Below are 12,753 nucleotides of genomic sequence, written 5' to 3'. Positions count from 1 at the left end.
TGCATTTTTTTTTTTTTTTTGCTCTTACAACCTATGTAAATCCAGAATCCTGGTTTCTCAAAGATCACCTTAAACAGATCTTTGCAAACATGTGAAATTCTGGGCCATGTGTAGGGCTATTACCTCACCATTCAATATTGGCAATAGACAGTGAAAACAGGATGGAGTATTAGGTGACAAGAATATTTCAAAATATTAGAAAACAATAACAAGAAGTGCCTATGAGCTTCTACTTTGTTTAAATATCACCTTTCCTCAAAGAGTTAAAGCAGCAGAAAATGCTTTTCAAAGTTACATAAAATAATAGTTTTTACAGGATTTCTTTAATCCTTCCAGTAGGATTTAACATTTCCGAGAGCTTTGCCCTAAGGAGTATATCCAGATTCTTAATGTTGTTTTATCTGCACTTATTTTCCACCACCGCCCACCACCCTCCCCCCCAAAAAAAGAAAAGTGTCATGTGGGGTCTCTGGCACCCCTCCCCGCCTAAGAATGCAGGATATGTTGAGGCCAAAAAGGAACACCCACGGAGCCATAGATAGGGGAGTCATACCACTATAGTCTTGCTGGCGGCTGGGTTGGAGACACAGGAAGCAGGAGCCACACGATCCGCAACCTGCAGTCCGCTTCTCTGCCAACCAACCTCACTTGCTAACTACAATCCGCCACGCTAACTGAAATCTGCCGCTTCTCTGCCAACCAAAAAAAGCCCTTGCTAACTGCAATTTCCCCTTGAGAGCTTAGCCATGGCAGTTATATCAGTGGCTAATGGCTATCCATTAACTGCTGATGGCCAACTAATCACAGCTGATGGCCATCTACTACCCGAGCCACCACCTTTCCATGTGAGGCCGAGAGCCTGGAAACTGCTCTTTGGGACTCTGTCCCCACAAAAAGAAAAACCCTAGAGTTAATTGTGGGTGTTTGCAGTCATCCAAAAAAGTTTTCTGTTTTCATTGACTTTTTCCCTCTGGGTTTTGCTTAAGAATTCTGAACTTTGTTTAAGATAGCAACTAAAGACTAAGCCATGGCTACTGAGTTATAATGGTCACCAAAGAAACAGATTAAGGTGCCTGGTGTTATGATTGGGTTTCCCAAGCCCTTAGTCTTTCTAACCACCCCATTACCACCCTCCACTCAAAGAAAAATCAGCCCCTGGTGCAAAGGTACTGCAACATTCTTCTCAACCTTAAGTTCTTGAAAAGCCTCTGTTACCCTCGGGCGTCTGCAAATCTGTAAATTGCAAAAGATTGTTGTGGGGACAGAGCCAGGATGCAGTTTCCAGGCTCTCGGCCTCACGTGGAAAGGTGCTGGCTCTGGTAGTAAATGGCCATCAACTGTGATTGGATGGCCATCAGCTGTGGCTAGTTGGCCGTCAGCTGTAACCAGTGAGCCATTGGCCCCTAATATAACTGCTGTGGCTACGCTAGCAGTAAATGGGGGCTAGCAAGCGGATGGTGGCTGAGCTAGCAAGAGCGGATTGCAGCTAGCAAGTGAGGGTGGTTGGCAGAGAGAAGTAGATGGCAGGTTGCGGATAGTGTGGCTCCTGCTTCCTGTGTGTCCAACCCAGCTGCCAGCGAGACTATAGTGGTATGACTCCCCTACCTATGGCTCCGTGGGTGTTCCTTTTTGGCCTCACCATGTCCTGCATTCTTATGTGGGAAGCAGGACCAGAGAGCCCGCATGACACCCTGCATTACAAATGGCGCAGCGAGCAGGGTCTCCCGCATGACAGTTGTATATTTTTATTTCAACACACTAGTGTACTTTTTGTTTATTATTGTTAAGTGTGCTAGAGATATCTTTGTGTATGTCCATACTTATCTGCACCATGACCTGAGTGAGGGAGAAAGGAGGCCAAGTTCAAGGAGCAAATTTGCTTCCCATAGGAAACAGTTAAGTTGCAGCTGAAGCCACTTTTAAGACAAACTGTGGAACAGTGCTTAATAGAAAGCATGTCCCATCTAATTAGTGTAGTTCCCAACCTCTTGGTCAAGCTGTGCTTCTCTTTTATTAATAGTTCCATGATCTCATGAATGAGTGATAGGCTTTATTGTTTCAATTTCCTGGATTAGCTTATTGTGAATCTGGATAATTACAATAGGATTGCGTGAGCTACCTGTTTTCTAATTGTTTTTTTTTCCCCAACAAAGGCAGTGAAACCGGAACGGCAAGTACATTAAACACACACACACACACACACACACACACACACACACACACACAGTGTACCACTCACTTCATTTTGGGGATCTTAAAAATATTAAATGGCAAATATTTAAATTAAATGTTACACAATACAATCTAGTTATTGGGTCTTTATCAAGAGGAAAAAAATTATGTTTTTTCATTAATCCTACTTTCGCCAGTCTTTTAGGAAACTCTTCATTAGCCCCCACCTTGTCCTCAAATAAATGTTCATTTTTTACCCCGTTGGATATTTTGGCAATATATTACTTCATATTAATTTATAATCATCTGTACAAACTTTTTACTTTTAAAGATTCCTAAGTTTGTCCTGCAGACATATGTTGTACTATATTAAAAATTCTATTACAGGTTTCCTGATTGGCTGTGCCTTTTATTATTATATTTTAGTATGTGCCTTGTGGTTCTTAATCTCAAGTTTATCACAAAGTAGTTGCTTAATTAATACATTACCATCCCTGGCCTCACCCAGACTCATATCCAACTATCTATGAAAACTCTGCTTGGAGGCCGCTCAAACTTAGTATGGCCAAAATAGAACTTCTGAGTCTCCCTATCCCAAACTGGCAACTCCTTCAGCACTTCCTGTCTCAGTAAGTGTCACTATCATTTACTCAGCTGCTAGAGTAAAAAATCTAGGAATCATTTTTAACCCTTCTCTTTTCTTCATACCCTTAATCCAATCTATCAACAAGATATGTCAGTTTTACCTTCAAAATTTATCCAAAATTAAAATACTTTTCACCATCTCCACTATTATATGCCTAGTTCAAGCCACTAACAATCATGCCTAGACTTACCTACATACTTGCAGTAGCACTTCACTGGTCTATCTACCCCACAGCAATTAGATTGATCTTTTAAAAACATACATCATATCATGCCACCCTATTTCTTTCAATATTCCAGTGGTTTCCCACTTTACTGAGAATAAACTCCAAACTCATTTACCGTGGCTTACAAGACTCCACATTATTTAAGCTCTCTGACATATTTCTTATCATTCTCACTTCCACTCAGTCTTCTCCAGCCAACGTGGTATTCTTACTGTTCTAAGAATGCAAAAACTCATTCTCTGATTCAAATCCTTTACATTTGCTTTTCTTTATTTGGTGAATGGTTTTTCCTCAGACTTTTTCATGGCTTGCTCCCTCTTTTCTTTCAGGTTTCTGCTCAGTTATTATCTCCTCAGAAAGGTCTTCCCTGACCACTTCTAAATTTTTCTTTGTTTTTACTTATTTTCCCCAGCTTTATTGAGCTATGACCGACAAATAAGAATTGTATATATTTAAGGTGTACAATGTGATGTTTTGATATACACTGTGTATTCACATATGCACTGAAATGATTATCATAATTAACCTAATTAACATATACATCCCTCACATAGTTGCCATTCTTTTTTGAGGTGAGAACACTTAAGATCTACTCTCTTAGCAAATTTCAAGTATACAATACAGTATTATTAAGGATAGTCACCACACTATACATTACATATCCAAATTTCCTCATGCATAACTAAAACATTGTACACTTTGACTCTCTATTTCCCCCACACCCAGATCCTAGCAACCACCATTCTACTCTATGCTTTTATGAGTTTAAAACAGCCAGTGGAAAGCAAGCTGAACACAGCTACATGCCCACAGATGTTTCCCATTGGGTTTAGAGGCTAGTGTAATGTTAGGTTTTACATTTATTTGTCTTTTCAGCATAGCGATTTCAAGGTTTCTCTCTTACTAGAGAGAAATCTGGAGAAGGAAAGACTAGGAAAGACAGAGACATGTTGACAGAGGGGGATAGTGAAAGGGACATAAAAAGTGATTGGTGAGAAATATGGATTAGAAAGGTTCATACAGACTCTGACAAGAAAACTCTCAAGAAAATGGATGAACTTCATAACATAAAGGATATTGAGAAAGAAAAGTGAGGGGAGTGCAGAAGATTCCTGAGGAACAATTCGCTGATTTATGTTCCTGTGCATCCCGCACTCTGAATCCTAGATGTGCACTAGAAGTAACACATCACTATTTCCCAAAACGCAAGTAATGGCAGAGCTATTACTAGTTTTATAACCTTTAGAAGCTTAGTCTTCTTGAGCTTTAGTTTCCTTATCTGTAAAATAAGGATATTCTCATCTACGTGACACACAATTATATTGCCAGGCACATAATACTTGTTCAATAATACCTGGAGTGCCCCCTATACCAGCCACTTATGACAGCTACACTGTCCTTAAAACCAAAATTGTCTTTCAACATGAAGTAAAAAGTAGATTAGATGAGAATATTCCTGGGACGGTCTTTGTAACACAAGTGTCAAGTATTTGTTCATTTGCTTTCTAAGAAATATTTTCTCACTACATCTGTCAGCTGTTGTAATTCATGTTTGTGAGTGAGTGAATGTGTATGTACGAGGTCAGACAATTAAGTTCACAACCTCATTCTAGAAAAAGTACTACATACCTCATTGGTGAATATCACTATGGTCACCTTCAAAGTACTCCTCTTGGGAAGCTATGCACAGACACCAGCTCCTAGTCTGCCTTTTAAAGCAATTTTAGAACTCTTTTTCTGGAATGGCCATCAGAGCTGTCATCGTATTCCCCTTGATGTCCTGAATGTCATCAAAATGTCTTCCTTTCAACATTTCCTTTATCTTCAGGTAAAGAAAGAAGTCACTTCGGGTCAGATCAGGTGAGTAGGGAGGGTGTTCTGATACAGTTATTTGTTTACTGGCTAAAAACTCCCTCCCAGACAGTGCCTTGTAAGCTGGTACATTGTCATGATGCAAGAGCCGTGAATTGTTGGTGAAAAATTCAGGTTGTCTAACTTTTCATGCAGCCTTTTCAGCACTTCCAAATATTAAACTTGGTTAACTGTTTATCCAGTTGGTATAAATTCATAATGAATAATCCCGCTGATATCAAAAAAGGTTAGCAACTTCATTGCAACAAGTTCTCAAACTTGATTGTCAGACCTCGTATTGTGTTTCCCCGAAAATAAGACCTAGCTGGACAATCTGCTCTAATGTGTCTTTTGGAGCAAAAATTAATATGAGACCTGGTATTATATTGTATTATATTATATTATATTATATTATATTATATTATATTATATTAAAGACCCAATCTTATAGTAAAATAAGACCGGGTTTTGTATTAATTTTTTCTCCAAAAGACGCCTTAGAGCTGATTGTCCAGCTAGGTCTTATTTTCAGGGAAACATGGTATGTGTCTGTGTTAGTTTTGTGAGCTATTTCGTCAAGAGCCTGCAAATTGAAGATCATCATTATTGCTGTATTGACTGAAGTGATGGTGTTATTTTACTCTGCAGAGCAGTTATCTGTTTTGCGGATTCATTTATTCAGAATATTAGCCCTGTTTATGTCATAATTAAACAACTAAGTGGGCTTTCAATTATTTATATCCCAATTGTTTAACCTAGCCATTTATGAAGAGGGAAAAAAAAGAGAAACCTGGAAATAAAACCACAGTAAGCAAATGAGGCAAATAAGCACTGGTGAATCATGGAATATTAGTCTGAAGGAAACATAGCAATTATCTAAACCGTCTAGCTATAAAGGAGAAAAATTTAAATCTATAGAAAAATGAAGAGTAATTTTTTTTTCAGTCAAGCCAAGGTTAAAATCCAGCGTTTCTAATTCCTAATATAATGCTCTTCCCTCTATCTAGCCTCCTTGCTTAAAGATATGAAACAAGCAGTAATGAGGGCTCTGCAAAGGGACCATTTATTGAGAGCACTTAGGCCCACTTCAGGTTGTAGAACAAATGAGTAGAGCAAAGCACCATGGGAAAGTGGAGATGGGAAAATAGAAACGGAGATGGGGTGCATTCATACCCTGCATTGTTAGCTGGCTTTGGATTATTTAGTTTGAGGATTGGGGGAAGAACGGCAGCTTTACCGTATGAGCTCTCCCAGAACTTAAGTTGTGGAGTTTAATTTGTAACATGAACAAGTGAACTTCAAATGCACATTAAAACAGTTCTATCAACCTTTGACTTCACTTTTTTCAATTTTTTTCACAGTTTCAGTGTGTGTGTGTGTGTGTGTGTGTGTGTGTGTGTGTGTGTACGTATGTATGTATGTGTGTGTATACCCTGAAGTTGGAAAAACATGTGCTAAATACCGATTGAAAGAACCTGCCCCTTTCGTTCTCACTGAGCTCCGAAATAGTACTACAATAGTTGTGGTGTCTGTGTGTGTGTGTGTAATAGAATTAGTAAATCAATTACATTCCCTGAGGTAATCTGAGGATAGCTTCTTTTGTTCTTAAATGATCAGTATAGGAGATTTTACTTAGAGGTATTGAAACATAAAATTTTACAGAAAGCTCAGCCTTTGCTTGCTTGTTTTTTCCTTCTTTTCCCACAGAATGAGCTTTAATGGTTACAAGATGACTGATCAATTATAATGATATCTAAGTTATTACTTCTTTGTAAGTAAAAAGTAGAAAAATGAAAGAGAAATTCTGTCAATGAGGTGGGGAGAAAAATGTCTTGCAATTTTGTTAATATTCATGGCATGATGGCATCATTGGGAGACCATGCACATGTAGAGGAATCCATGTACACTGACTCTGAGACAAAATAGGTTTTTTTAGAAATTTATTTTTATACAACATAAGCTTGGCTTAATCCTATCATTTTTGTGATTGAAGTGGAGACAGGGTACTGAAAAATTTGGACCTCTCAAATCCCTGATGGATGTCTAATTTACTGTGAAATGCAGGTTTTTTCCAAGCCATATGTTTTACATTAATAAGTATGTTCATTGTTGTGGTAACATACTAGCTTGGCCTACATAGAATTGCTTTATTTGATGTAATTTGTCCAAAGTCCCTACATTCTTAAAAAAGAATCATTTAAAAAGCAACCTGAAAAAACTCAGAATCTTCTCTCTGTATCTCAGCTGAACTCACATCTCGGTCAACATGTCCTACAACTGCTGCTCTGGAAACTTCTCCTCTCGCTCCCTTGAGGGCTACATGTGCTACCCAGGCTCCTCTTGTGGCTCTTCCTACCCCAGCAACCTGGTCTACAGCACTGACCTCTGCTCCCCCAGAACCTGCCAGCTGGGCTCCTCTCTCTACAGTGGCTGTCAGGAGACCTACTGTGGGCTCACCAGGTGCCAGACATCCTGTGTGGTGTCCAGACCCTGCCAGACATCCTGCTACCACCTGAGGAGGATGTAGCAGGATGTCTTTGCAGTCCCTGCCTGTTAACTTACATAGGGTCTCTGGGCTGTGGGTCCAGCAGCAGCTGCTCCCTGGGCTATGGATCCAGAAGCTGCTACTCCCTGGGCTGTGGCTTCAGACCCCTGGGTTATGGAGTCTGTGGGTTCCCTTCCCTGAGCTATGGGTCTGGATTCTACCGCCCAACCTACTTTGCCTCCAGAAGCTGCCAATCATTGTGTTACAGGCCAACCTGTGAATCTGGCTTCTATTGATCAAGTTCTAAAGGGTCCAGATTCTTCTGAGCATTGAGGTCAAAGTCTCTACTCAGTACAGTGATCATTTTCATTGTCACCAGTTACCACTATTCTTTTATTCTTAAATCATTAATTTCTTGCATCATCAACTTTTGACAGACTGAAATTAATGAGTAACTCGAAATTAAACCCGAATATCTGTACTATTGATAAAATATATGCTATTGTATTTCCATCAAAGAGCAATTGAAAATGCACATTTTAATCAAATAAATTTATGTAATCTTGCACCCCCCCAAAAAAAAAGTAACCTATAGAAGTTTGTTGCTGTTGAATAATGAAACCATTTCCTCCAAAACAAGCTTGAGTCATTAAAAAATTACTCATGTAATGACTCATAACTTGACATCTTTACTATTATGATTATAATGTTTTATAGCTCTATTTACATTATTAGTTGCACAATAGGAACAACAATGTATGAAAGACTTGGATCCCTATGTGCGTGTTACACTCAATAAACAATTTACAAATTAAGGCTTATACTTTATGTTCTGAGTCTTATTTCTCTCACTGAGATCAATTTTCTATTATAGTAACTGAATTGATGTGGCTTTGAAAGAACTCTGCATATGAACTGATTCTGAATCAATAATAATGTCATTTAAAACAAGCTTTTCAATCAGAAGTGGCCTTCTTTCTTTGTGTTAGTTTTATTGCTAACAAATAGTCTAAAGTTACAATATTTGAAGAAGTAAATGGACTGAAAGGAGAAATCATAATAACAAGCAATTTATTCAAACCACAATAACTTGAAAAATCTGCAAATTGAGATAAAGAGCCAATAGTTTATTATAAAACTGCATTGAATTAGACACTTTCTCCAACATATTTGGAATTTTCATTTAGGCTGGTAATTGAAATTAGTATTACAGTGGGGAAAATAAAAGTGATTAATAGTTTACTCTCATTTTTAATCAAAATTTTGGCAATTATGAAAGTCATGGAATTAGGGCAATTTTAAATGTTATCTAAATCAAACATTTTTGCCCATCAGTGTTTCATCTTTTGGAACTGTAATGGAAATGGAAAGTAATATCAATGAGTACAGTACAACTACTATAGGACTTATATTCATGTCCATATAAGTATTAAAATATAACACTCAACATCCTTTTGACTGAAGCTTAGAAACTATTTAGTATGGGCTGCATACATAGTAGAGAGAATTAAGAGACTCCCAAGTCTTCTTTGTGCTCCATCATTGACCCACTTGTCTTTCAATTTGCATTTCTTTTATTAGAACATCTGTGATAATGCTATTTACCTCACAGTAATTGTGGCATGAGGTGAGGGCTTTGGGAAGCAAAAAAAGATCTAATCAGTATAGTAGCCATTTCTGTGTGATCTACACTATGAGAATAGAGGGCTCTATAGTTTCATATGGTGAGGTCTCTGGCAGAATTAGAGAGCTACAGAGGATTTGTTTTCACTAGCTCCATCCTCAGGAAAATGGTAGAAAGAGAGAGAACAATAATGGCTTAAGCATCTCCTGAGTGGAACCAGAACAGTTGAGAATAGGAGAGACAAAGTGTTCCAATAGCTTCAAAAGCCTGAAAAGTACCCAGGCACCATCTATAGTAGGAAGTACAAGTGACTCAAAGAATGTCATGTCAATGACATCCTTACACAGAATACATCTTCTGTAGCAGCTTGCCACCATACACCAAATATTACTACCTGAGAATTACTCTTTTGGCTTACAGCATTACTATTTCTAGAAATCTTCGGTGACAAGTCATTATTTCATGACTGTCTTCACAGTGCTTCTCAAACAGCGCTGCCCATTAGAAACACCCGGGAAATCTATTTGAAGAACAGATTTCTAGACTTTATCCTAAGATCTCCTGGATTAGTGTATCTGCCATGGGGCCCTGGAATCTGTATACTTGCTAGGCTACCCAAGTGATTTGATGCTGTGGGCTAGTATTTCATTAGAAGACATTAACAATCAGTGGTAAATGATTTTATTTTTCTTATCTGCTATGGTTCTGGAGGAACGAGAGAGAAAAAGGCTTTGATGAATGATTTTGTTGCGAGGTGGAAAGGTTTAGAGCTGAGAGATACCATATGAAGAAAAGACACATTCAGGAGTAGAAAAATCAAAGGGCTACAAAAAGTCATGGGCTACCTGAAGGAAGAAATTTTCCAAAAGGCTATGAATTCTAATACAAAAATAATGTGTGTCAAACTTTGTCCAAATAGACTTCAACTTTCCTGAGGACCCAAACAATGGATGTCTACATGCAGAGCTACCTGCTTAGACCTCATTAGGAAATGAGATGCATTGGAGAAAACAAGGACATTAAAGGGTGTGTCTGTATCAAGCATTGTGAAACAGTTAATTACTGCTTCTTCTGTAATCATGAGAATTCCAGGTGACATTTCTGCCAGGCTAGTAAAGCTCACATTGTGACATTTAAAATATCTGAGCTATTACTTTTTCCCAAGAATCATTTGTTCCCCCTCATCTCTCCCCAAAACACCAAAAAGTGAATTACAAAAAGCCCTAACATATTTTCTTAGAGCTTTAGAGTCTATTAGATGCTCCCTTACTCATCATGGATTTTCACATTAAAATAAAAACCTGGTCCAAATGTCGAAGATATTTCATGATGAGAATGCTTGAAAAATATTGAGTAGAGGCAACAACTGGGAACACTGAGAATATGTCATAATTTTAATACTTGAGTGTAAGTCCAGGTATAAGAATCAGAAAGCATCAAACTAATTCATTTTCTGTGTTAAGTTGCTTGATTTCAGGGATAACATTTTGTAGGGTCTTATTTCATTTTAGAAGGAGTCTCTGGTTTTCATATACAGAAGAATTACTGATTGAAGCTCTGCTGACTCTCTTAGAAATCTTTGCTGCCTGAAAACAGAAATGACAGGCATCACAGATGATCATATAAAAGTTAACATGAATCAAGTGCTTACTATATTCCAGGCTCTTGTGCTGTCTATAACCTTGACATACTATGTTTCATTGAATCCTCAAAACAATTACATGAGGTAGGTAAGGCAATTATTTGCATTGTACGGATAAAGAAAATGAAGGGAAGCAGGTTAAATTAATTGACCAAGACCACACAGCTTTAAGGGGCAGGGCTAGAATTCAAACCAAGATCCATCTGAGACTTGGGACAAATTACTAAAAAAGCAGATCTCATAAGAAATAATAATTCAATTCAATTTTAGTGCTTATATATGGTGCTACTATAAATGCACCCCAAAGAGGTAATCTCCTTAGCGTAATAGTCACACCAACTTATTAAATTATAGAGCATGGAAAACCTAACCCAGACTGCCCACTCACATGCTGGGCGTTGCTAACAGTCATGGTCCAGCTCTTCAGAGCACTAAATTGTTGAAGTTGCATCCTACTTCAGAACCTTTCTTCTTCCTCTTCTAAGTACCCAAATTAAATTTTTATATAAATTTTTCATTGTAAAACTTCGTCTATTCCATATGTTCCCCTTCTCTTTCAGGATAAAATTTGCTTATGAAAAGATTAAGGAACAAAACAAAGAATTCCAAAATCCTTACACTAAAGTGTCTAAATCAACAACAGTGTATGCCTTTCATTAAGTTAAGGCCCTATTTATACTTATTTTTAAAGTGTTATTAAACTAATTTGTTTATACTTCTATTACCAATTCTAGTTATTAACTTGAACTAAGCCCTCCTTGATTTCCTTAGAACCACTAATATTTATAGGAAAATTACCATGTTTTTAAAATTTGTATACATAGCTAACTTTTTAATTTTTCTATTTCTTACACATTTTATAGCAGAACAAGTCTTATATGTAAGGTTCAATGTAATATTTATGTTCATGATTGGTAAATTATAGTAAACCATACACCAACTTTATAGTAAACCATACACCAACTTGCTGGTTTACTATAGATTTAAAAATAGGTATAAAAATAGTAAGTCATGTATTCAATATTGCTGCTAATACTTTCCAGTTGTCTTCTTGTCTTTCAGTTCTAACAGCATACATTGCAACTGATAAAAAAAAAAAAAAGACAAAATTTTCTAAACAAAGTTTAGCTCAGTATGAAGGGGTTTTTTAAACCTGACTAATATATGATTCTGAGTTATCAGCTGAAGGCTAAATTATGATTATAGTCATCATTGTGTATGTAGGATGGTTCCAGGAAACTTCTTGAGGAACAGTGCTTAATCAGTGTGGACAAGTTCTTCAAACACCCTCTCAGTGATGACCTGAAGGATGCAGTGAGTGGAGCCATAAGCAGTCTGATGCAAGGCCACAGAAGAGCTAGGTTTCATTTTCTCTGCTTATTATAAGACCTGTTTCAAATTTTGCCTTTTACAAAGGACTGTACCGTGAAATCTTTATATTCCACTGAAAGCAATGTGACAAACTATTTTTGTGTTTTCATTTGCTTTACAGATTGTGATAAAAGAATTGGATTGCAACATTTGATTTTCTAAAAAGAGGGTTATTTGGAGCTATTTGTCAAGCACTTTCATTGAAGGCAAATGGGCACCTTTATGACTGCTCTTGGTTGCTTTTTCTCAGTACCCATGAGACCCGTCATGGTGACAGCAAGGGCATTTTTTTACACTTGTTTATGTCTGGCCCATAGTACACACTTAATGAGTGCTCATTGAATGAATGGATAAATAACATATTAAGCATTCAGATGAAAATATACATTATAGTAGATGTACCACCCCCTGTAATTGAGCTAGTCTACTAGTTAGGCCCATGTTGGTACCCTGGCTCTTCTTTTCTTACCATACACATTGTCCATAGATTATCTCATATACTCTCATGACTGGAATAACTATCGCCATTGACGACTCTCAAATCTCTATCATTTATTTCAGATATTTATCCTAGATTCCAGATCAAATATCCAGCTGCTTACTGAACATTTACACCTGAATGTTTCTCAACCATCTCAAGTACAACACCTTCATATTTGAACTAATCTCCATTCTCACTCTCAAATCTGTGCTTCTGTGTTCCCTGTCTCAACAAATGCCACCACCGCCTGCCTAA

At 37.5% G+C, this 12,753-nt stretch overlaps 1 pseudogene; it reads left to right on the top strand.

Annotated features, from left to right (window-relative positions):
• Positions 1 to 7,117: 7,117 nt before the first annotated feature.
• LOC117029344 (keratin-associated protein 13-1-like) lies at positions 7,118 to 7,676 on the top strand (annotated as a pseudogene).
• The last annotated feature ends 5,077 nt before the right edge of the window (positions 7,677 to 12,753 follow it).

The sequence above is a fragment of the Rhinolophus ferrumequinum genome, chromosome X, assembly GCF_004115265.2.
Source record: "Rhinolophus ferrumequinum isolate MPI-CBG mRhiFer1 chromosome X, mRhiFer1_v1.p, whole genome shotgun sequence".
NCBI classification, from domain to species: domain Eukaryota; kingdom Metazoa; phylum Chordata; class Mammalia; order Chiroptera; family Rhinolophidae; genus Rhinolophus; species Rhinolophus ferrumequinum.
The sequence above is the reverse complement of the archived record's forward strand: the minus strand, read 5'-3'. Positions and strand labels throughout refer to the sequence as shown.